We start from the raw sequence: 9550 nt of genomic DNA, 5'->3' as shown, positions 1-9550 counted from the left end.
AAATCATTGTTTGTAGATATGGCATCTTTGTGAGTTTATGATTCGGTCCAAATTAACAACACAATGAGAATGCTGCCATGCTGATTTTTATCAAACACAGTGTTAATCTAATTAGTGTGAAGTGGGTGCTGACCACAAGCCAGTCTGCTCCATGGGCGGGATTGATGCGGTTGCCATGCTGTTGTTAGGTGATAATTTGGCCCACTTTTTTGCAGCACTTATGATAAATGGCTGCTGACCAACAGATGAAGGAACACATTCAGCTGTTTGAATTTTCCTGAACTCCTTCAACCTTTTCAAAACAGGTGTGCTTGTATGGCTGCACGTCTGCGTAGGTGTAAAATGAAGTTACATTCCAGGGGACGTGCTTGTGTGTTGCTTTTTATTGTTTTACCTCTGAGGATTTTGAATATCCAATGTGCTTTTTATTCATTGTATGATGTCATATGTAATATACAATATGAATAACATAAATATACAGTATAATAGTTTACAGTTTACATGTCAAGCCAAAAACGCTGCATGCATAAGGATGCCATCGTTGCAGCATGTGGTAGAAACGTTTCTGACAGTGTGGAAGCTTGGATATCATGATGGATATCATTATTGGTTTCAGACAACAGAAAATAACCTCAAAACATGGGTATGCTGTTTTATGCATGGATTGTATAAGAACTGGACAAACACCCAAGTTACATCAACCATTTCTGAAGAGTTCTTTTGATGCCTCTTTATTCCCGCACTGTGTGGGAAATAAAAACCCTTGGTAGCCAACTGGTACACGCCCACCATAGATTAGTCACAGTTAACCTTTTGAGCTAGGCTCACTTAGCTTATGCTAACCTTCATTCCTCATTCATTCTTATCAAATCTGTCCAAACATTCTCATTTCAAGTGTCACTACCAAAATAACATCCAAAATGAGTGCTGCCAGAGCTGCCGCAGACCTTTGCTGCAGGACTTCGTATTTCAAATGTCATTTTGGTGGCAAAATCAGAAATGACCACTGCGTTTAACTGATTCGCAGTTAGAACAAGCACTCTGCTCTTAGCTGAGCTCTATCCTCAGACTCTTCCAGACAAACCCACAGCCAGTCACAGTTGTATTGGAAAAAATTACCACCAGAAACCCACATGTTCTCTTTAAATTATGAATAACCACGCAGAGCAGTCAATACAGCATTAAGTGCTCAGTAAAATTCACAGCTAGCCATTGTCAACGCCAGCTGCCTATCAAAAGACCACACCCCTCATTACACACAAATGTGTTGCCTCCCATAGTATCCCATGATGACGTATCAGAAATGCATGTGAACTCCAGCTGTGGAAACCAGACCCAGTTTTAAACTGTGGTAAATATGTTTATTTCTGCTACAAAGTTGGACATTTTAATGTTGCGGTCGATGGAAATGTACTCACTTTTGGAGCCAGTCCCCTTTTGCTTGACCAAAAAATGAATAAACAATTTGGAGGAAGATGTGCTCTTCTGCACGTTCTTGCATATCTTTAAAGTCATTCTCTGTGTATTAGGTTGTTTTGGGTCAATCTTTGTTTATTTCACATTCTTTTCCTAGTTTTTTTATTCATAACTTTATTCATAACTTTAAATATATTTTGTTTGCTCTTTTTCAAGCAAAGACAATTTGTAGAAGAGCATAACTGCAGTTTAGATTGGTCTAAACTACTAAAGGACATCTACAAAAGTAGCTGTGTGTTACACGAATATAATTCTACGCTCCCTTTCTTTCTCTTTTACCATCTATCCTCATTGTCATCTATATCTCTCTGCCTCTCAAAAAAGGAGGGGGGGAGGTCTATATCAAAAGCAATGAAACTCTTTGATCATAGCAAAACGTATCATGGTTAATCAAAAGACTGTTTGGGCCTCCCAAGCATGCACAGCCCATATCGAAGTCAAGCAGAGAAAGGCCATACGAGGTGTTTAATGACAGCCGGGAGACGACACGTTGAGGTCATTTGTAACTAATTAGGTTCAGTTTGCCCTGGCTACATACCATAAAGAAATGTACGGTTTGGTTTTAGCTTTACTAAATTTGGAGGTGTACAAGTACGTTTTTAATTAGCTTTATTCATGAAAACAATATAATTTTTGTGCTTGATAACAGTTATAGCCACTAAATGATTTAGAACCACTCTGCATTCTTGTGAATATTTTCTTTCCACTCAAGCTATTGGGTCTTCAGAATGTCACAGAAAACCGTGAAGTTATTAATTTACAGTGATACCTAATTAGGTCCTTCAAAAAGATCCCAAATCATTATCATCACTGCAACGTTCTCAGGTTCTCATGGTGGTCCGACTCTCCTGACACATTCATATTTAGAGGAATCAGTCTTCTGGCCTGCGGCTCAATCACCATGAACCAAACTGTTCATTTTCTGATTCATGAGCACCTGAAAATCTACCACAAGCAACGGCGAATTATTATCATACTAGTATTTTTCTCTCACGATGACAGATTGCACCCCAGAGAAAAACACAGGGCAGAGGAGGAGCGCCAGCGAAGACAGGTGATTCACGTCTAATGGATGTTAATGCAGCAGACATGACTGAAGATATTCCCAGTGGTTTACACTTGCAGTTAATTAATAACCAAAGTCTATAAAAAGATGCCCACTAAATCATGGCCAATCAGCCTGCCTAAAAGGTTGCAGCAATTTAGAATAAAAACAGGTCTCCAGAGTCTCTTAAGTTTGTCTGCAAATGAAATGCGTTCTGAATTAATGATTAAGCTGGAAAGTCGTTACTATTTCAAATCGTAAGGCATATTTATTTTAGAGGAGACATAATGTGCCATTTTTGTTCCACGAGCTGACACTATTTCCTGAGGTCTTAATGACATCTTTGTTGCCCGCTCTTATCAAAATAACACATAAATACACTACGACAGCCCATTTTCCAACCACGTCTTTACGTCTCTGTTCAAAGTAACAGATTTTTCACGGTTGTGACACAATTATTTTATGTCAGAGGTGTGTAACGGCACCGCTGCAGAAGGAGCTGATATGCCCGTGGTGGTCACCAAAGCTTGTATAACATGTATACCATGCCTCTTTCAACATTTATGAATGCATGCAATTTCCTCATGCCATAGTGACAAACATGCAGGATTTTTTATTTTTAATCCTAAATTTTACATAAAAGCTCACTATTTCCTGTAATGAGACAGATTTTTATTAAGTGCAGTGTTGTTTTTTTTAGTAGTATAATACACTAACCTCGCAGAAATATTTCCCAAGGATACTCTCTGTCCTCATCTGGTTGCAATGTGCTCATATAGTTTCGTTCCAAAAAAACTAAGATCTTGTCAATCTAAACAGGATTGAAATGACAGCGCAAACAGATCAGACAAGTTTACCCACATAATATCCTGTAACGCAGCTACCCAGCCGTTGGCCATCGTCAATTATTGGCTCATTACACGTTAAGCTAGAGCTGCGCGACCTCAGGCTACAAGGCCAACAAACCTCCACTTCACTTGCTGGCTCAGATCAGTTTAGTTTCATCTAATTGGTACATTTTTTTTCTGGCTTTTTGAGAAAGAAAAAAGTTCAGGCTTTATTAGAAGTTAAAGGTTTGGCTTTGACTGCTATAGAACAACCAAAGGCTGTTGTTTAGTTCTTTTTTCTGAACATTACTATCAATATGTTGTCAGTGAGGACTGGAAATTCAAGGTCCTGTCCTTGTAAAATGTTCTGTTGATAGAAAAATTGCAGAATCTGCGATTAGATCTCCTTGTGTTTTTGTGTTTTGCACACAGTAATAATGTACACACCCCTCAGTTGTTTGTCTCCACAGCATTGCACGTATGTGAATCTGTACTAATACCTGCTTGTGTATTTTCTGTGTCTATTTTCAAGGACAACATGGACCCTTTCCTCCCCATGACCAGTCGGTTCTCAAATCTCAAAGCCAAACAGAAGCCCCATTAATAGTGCATGAAGGTAAGGAAGCAAATAGAGAGCAAAACAGCACCAACACATACATTTATTCAATATTTTGAGTGCATTCACCTCAAGCTGCTCATTTGTGGACTACCTGGTGAAATCATGACAGCTAAGATGAATCTGGTTCATTAACAAAAGCGTCACTGAGAGCTATAGACAAACCAACTTTTGGTTGTATGTAACTGTGTTGAAAGGAGAGAAAATATCTGTATTTAAACTATTTTACTATGTGAACTATTACTCAACACGCAACTGTGTTGAAAAAAAGGAAGCAGCTATTCATATTGCAAGTTGTACTTTCATGATGGTTTGCATAGAGCCAACATTATACTTCACAATTCATTTTTTTTTTAATCCCATGGGAACTAGGCTTGAAAATACCTGCTCAAAGGTGAGCCACAGCAATGGCAAAGCTCATCAATGTTTGTGTTTAAGTGTGAGATGGACAAGGGGCTTCGACCAGAAGCCTTTCATGTGCTAAGTGAGGCTAATCCCCAAGTATTATTATGACCAGACCAATCATCTCTAAAGGCTCAGAGTAGGGTTTTGGAAATGATGGAAAGTTTGTTGTGGGGACAACGCAGAGCTAAATTTACTGGTAAATGTTAAAATACAGCTGCTCTTTTGTTCACATAACACACAGGAATGCTCTTATCCATCTTCATCTAAAATTCACATTCCACCTGCCTCCATGTAATACATACTATCTCTGACACACACACGCAGCACATGAAGCCAGGTGGTGTGGTTAGTGCCAGATCTTGCTCTCTGCTCTCCTGAGTGCAATTGGTAACCTGAGCTGCCTGTTTAAATGACTCAGTTATCCCAAAAGCTTCCTCAGAAAGACATAATGAAACAGTGCCTTAAACACACCTTCTCAAAGCCACTGATATCCACTGAAGTGTGTGTTGATTGTCAAAATTCAGAGTTATATGCCCAAATTATACCAATTTATTTGGATATTTACTGAATCAGATTTGCTCATAAGCCATTCTTATATGTTTAAAAATACACAGACACACTTGATCTTAATGTAGATTGTTGGAACATATATTTGTCCAGCCCAAAGTGCCAATCTGCTCTGTTAAATCTGGTCAAAAACGAAGGAGCTTGATGTAGATGCTTAGGCTTTGTTTGGTTTGTGCCAAACTAGGGACAGGGACACTATATGGAGACATGCTTCATGGTGAGTCCCTTACATTATTGGAGAAAGACTACAACTAAAAAGGAGCTATTTTATCAGTTCGGTGCACTGTTTTCTGTTTTAACTTCCAATAGAGCAGACTTTCTGCTCCTACTTTAGATTTTTCACACGTACAAAATGTTATATAACACAGTTAGGAATGTCAAAATCTAAAATCACAAAAATTACATATTTAAAGTCACAGTAACTTCTTTGAGGTTGCATATCACTGGACAAATGTGTCTTTGATTTATTATGCAATAGCTATCCTGCAGGTGGTCAGTGTCCTTCACTACATTGGCTCTGTTTTTGTTTTGTTTTTAATTCATGAAATACTGCATTCGTCTTAGTGGAAGATGCACTTTTGGAGTCCTTTTATTTATTATTTGACCTAATTTTTGTAAAAACTCATGATGATGTAGCTTTGTCTAAAGTTAAGCAACCTCAAGCATGTGCATTTGAAATGAAAGTACAGTTGAAACCAGAAGTTTACATACACTGTCCAAAAAGACATAAACACACATAACATCCCCAAGATTATTTCATTTTGCTAAATGCCACAATAATGAGAGAGAGAATTTCTTAGAGAATTCTATTTTGCACTGCAAAAACTCAAAATCTTAACAAGAATATTTGTCTTATTTCTAGTTAAAATGTCTAATTTTTAGTCAAAAAAATCTCATTACACTTAAAGGTATTGTGACATCATTTTTAACATGCTTTTAACACTATTAAAAGTCTTGGCCAACATCCCTCAAATGTGTCTAAAAGAGTGTAACAAGAAAATATTCACTCTAGTACTCTTTTCCTGGCTTTGTATTACAGTGTTTTTTTGCCCCGTGAAAAACGCTTCCTTTCCCCCCTTTCCTGTCAATCATTGCTCCGCTCCTCCTCCAAACCTCCTCCTCCTCCAGCCATACGCTCACAGCGGCGTCGGAGAGCGACAGGCGAAGCACGGAAAAGCAGGAGGGCGAACCACAGCAAACAATCATAAAAATAAAGGCATGCAAGCAGCACTGTCCCCTTATCTTAAGTCCAGTCAGTGGCCGCGGGTCTTCTTAGCAGTTTTCCTCCGGTGATTAGAACAAAAGAGGCTCTAAACAGCTCCTTGTTAAGCCTCATTTATGGTTCCGCGTTAAATCGACGCAGAACCTACGCCGTGGGTTCAGCGTATGGTGCGCGTCGCCGCGTAACCTTACGCCGTAGGCTCTGCGTCGGTGTAACGCGGAACCATAAATCAGCCTTTATGGTGCGCTGGAGAGGAGCGGAGGCAGGGAGCTGGGTGGAGGGGGCGGTGATTTAGCGGATCGTTACGTAACGATCCGCCACCAAACCACATGCGCCGTTTTTGCATAGTTATGCGGAAAATCCCAGAAAGCACACAATACACTGAATGTTAAAAGTTTGTTGTTTTTTGGGTGTAATTGATGTCAAGACACCCAACAAAACACAAAAAATCAAGAAAAATGTGTTTTTCATGTCACAATCCCTTTAAAGCAAGACTCATCACTGGAAAAAACAACAATTTTTACGTGTTTCAAGTAGATTTTCACTTTAAATAAGTAGAAAAATCTGCCAGTGGAACAAGATTTTTTGCTTGTAATGAGAAGATAAATCTTGTCCCACTGGCAGATTTTTCTACTTATTTCAAGTGAAAATTTACTTGAAACAGGTGAAAATTGTCAAATAACAAGTTATTTTTCGGGTAATGACTCTTGTTTTAAGTGTAATGAGATTTTTTGACTAAAAATTGACATTTTTTTAAACTAGAAATAAGACAAATATTCCTGGTAAGATTTTGAGTTTTTGCAGTGTGCTTTCTTCTAAAGTTTACATTAATTTCCTTAGTATTTAGGTACATTGTCTTTGAACTGCATGACTTGGGTCAAACATTTTGGGTTACCTTCCACAAGCTTATGACAGTACTCTGCTGGAGTTCTGGCCCGTTCCTCCTGACAGAACTGGTGTAACTGAGTCAGGTTTGTTGTCCTCAAGCCACTTTTTAACTATTTTGGCACTATGCTTAGAGTTATTGTCATTTGGAAGACCAATTTGTGCCCAAGTTTTAGCTTCCTGGCTGATGTCTTGAGATGTTGCCTTAATATTTCCATGTAATGTTCTTTCTTCATGATGCCGTCTATTTTATGAAGAGCTCCAGGTCCTATTTGAGCAAAATAGCCCCACAATATTATGCTGCCACCTCCGAGATCCAGAGCTGGTATGGTGTTCTCAGGTCTACAAGCTTCCCCATTTTTCCTCTGAATGTAATGTTGCCCATTTTGGCCAAACAGCTCCATCATCAGACCACAGGACATGTCTCCAGAAGTTAAGGTCTTTGTCTTGTTGTCTTTTTGCAAACTGTAATCTGGCTTTTTTATGTTTCTTTAGGAGTAATGGCTTATTTTGCTTCTTCTTTTTTGGCTGATTTCTTTTGAGTTTCCCATGATTTCAGACAAGGAAGCAGAGAGTTTGTGGTGTGGCCTTAAAATACATCCCCAGGTGTGTCTTCATTTATGTAACTCACATGTTGTCAGTTAACGTACCAGAGCTCCCAAACCCATTACATCATCATCTGGGCTTCCCCACGTTATTTAAAGACATATTACGTTTTGCAAACTTTTGACATCAAAGAAAGTAATATAAAATTTTGGCAATTAAGGTATTTTGGCAATCCTGACTGACCTGAAACAGGGCAAGTTTAGTCTGATTTAACTTCAGAGAGTGAGACAAAAAAGGTTTTGTATCTTTTTTCACATTGTATGTAAACTTCTGGTTTCAACTGTAGCAGGGCTTCTGGATCGGATGCCTGTTGGACACCTTCCAGGGGAGTTTAAAAAAACACACACATGCAGGCACACATCCTGTTGTAGGAAGCCTGGAGGCAGACCCTGGACCTTCTGGCCCAGTTGGTTTTGGGGAAAGTCTGGACTCCAAAAGACCTCTGAAGGCGTTTAGGGACACCAGAAGATTATTTTTTGTCCTCCAAGTTATGACATGTGCCTGACTGTGTCTCTTTTGACTAACCCTCCTTTCATAGCAGTTAATATGGAATGTTCAGATACGTAACATTTAACAACGTAAGACAATCATTATAAAATGACCACAAGCAACAAACTGTGCTGTAAAAAGCTTAAGGAGAGGGACCAGACATAAAGTTAAAATTATAGCTGAGAGCAGCATTCAACATTATTATGCCCAGTGCCTCTGTGCAGTATCACAGCCATGAAAAGTTCATAGCAGTTTGAACAGAGGCTGTTCTTCAATGGGATCCAACTGCATACCTTTGTTCTCCCACATAGTGCATCACTGCTGCACCGTTTGACCTCAGTCAAAGTGACTGTTCAGCATCTTCCAAATGTGCCGGTGTCATTGCAGCAACAGGTGAATGTTATTCACCGCATTAGTCAGTGATCTGAATGTTGTGCTTTTCATAGAAACAGTTTCCTGATTTTGTGATTTGCTATCTTCTTTAACTTTAAAAATTGCCACTATACCTAAAATATTACAGTGACCAAAGTAAAATCCTATCGACTTTAGTGAATTTTCCAATTAAATAATCTATGAAATTTAAGGCAAGGCAAGGAAAGTTTATATATATAGCACAATTCAATACAAGGTAATTCAAAGTGCTTTACATTGACATTAAAAGCGGCAAGACATAGTTAGACAGTAAATGACAAATAAGATTGAATAAAATTATGAATAAGATGATAAGAAAAGAAGTAAAATAATAAAAAGCACAAGCTGTTAAAAATAAGGGCAGTAGAGTCCAGCAGGTAAGTATTTAATTTAGGAGTACGCTTGAGTAAACAGTAATGTTTTTAGGCCTGATTTGAAGGAGCTGACAGTTGGAGCAGAACTCAGGTCTACAGGAAGTTTGTTCCACCAACTAGAACTGAGGAATGGGTTGGTGATGGTGTAAACCCCTGGGTGAATAATGCACAGGTGTTATCATTTATATAACGCTTTCTGATTACCTCTGCTTCACCTTTCATAGGATTGGCAACGGTGGTCATTTTAAACAATACACAGTAGTGATCAGACAGAGCAACATCGTTCACCACAACCTCTGAGATATTAAGACCCTTGGAAATAATTACATCTAAAACATGTCCTCGGTTATGCGTTGAATCTGTGACATGCTGGGAAAGCCCAAAATTATCCAGAATATTTAAAAGTTCCTTAGCACACCCATCTTTGGGATTATCAACATGAATGTTAAAATCACCCACTAAAACAACACAATCAAAATCCATGCACATAATTGACAGTAGTTTGGCAAACTCATCAAAAAACCTTGCATCATATTTGAGGGGTCTGTAGATGGTCACTAAGATTGCTCGACAGGGGGATTTTAATTGAATGGCAACATATTCAAAGGAATCAAATTGACCATAAGA

The sequence above is a fragment of the Cololabis saira genome, chromosome 8, assembly GCF_033807715.1.
Source record: "Cololabis saira isolate AMF1-May2022 chromosome 8, fColSai1.1, whole genome shotgun sequence".
Lineage (NCBI taxonomy): Eukaryota > Metazoa > Chordata > Actinopteri > Beloniformes > Belonidae > Cololabis > Cololabis saira.
Note: the sequence above shows the minus strand (reverse complement) of the source record.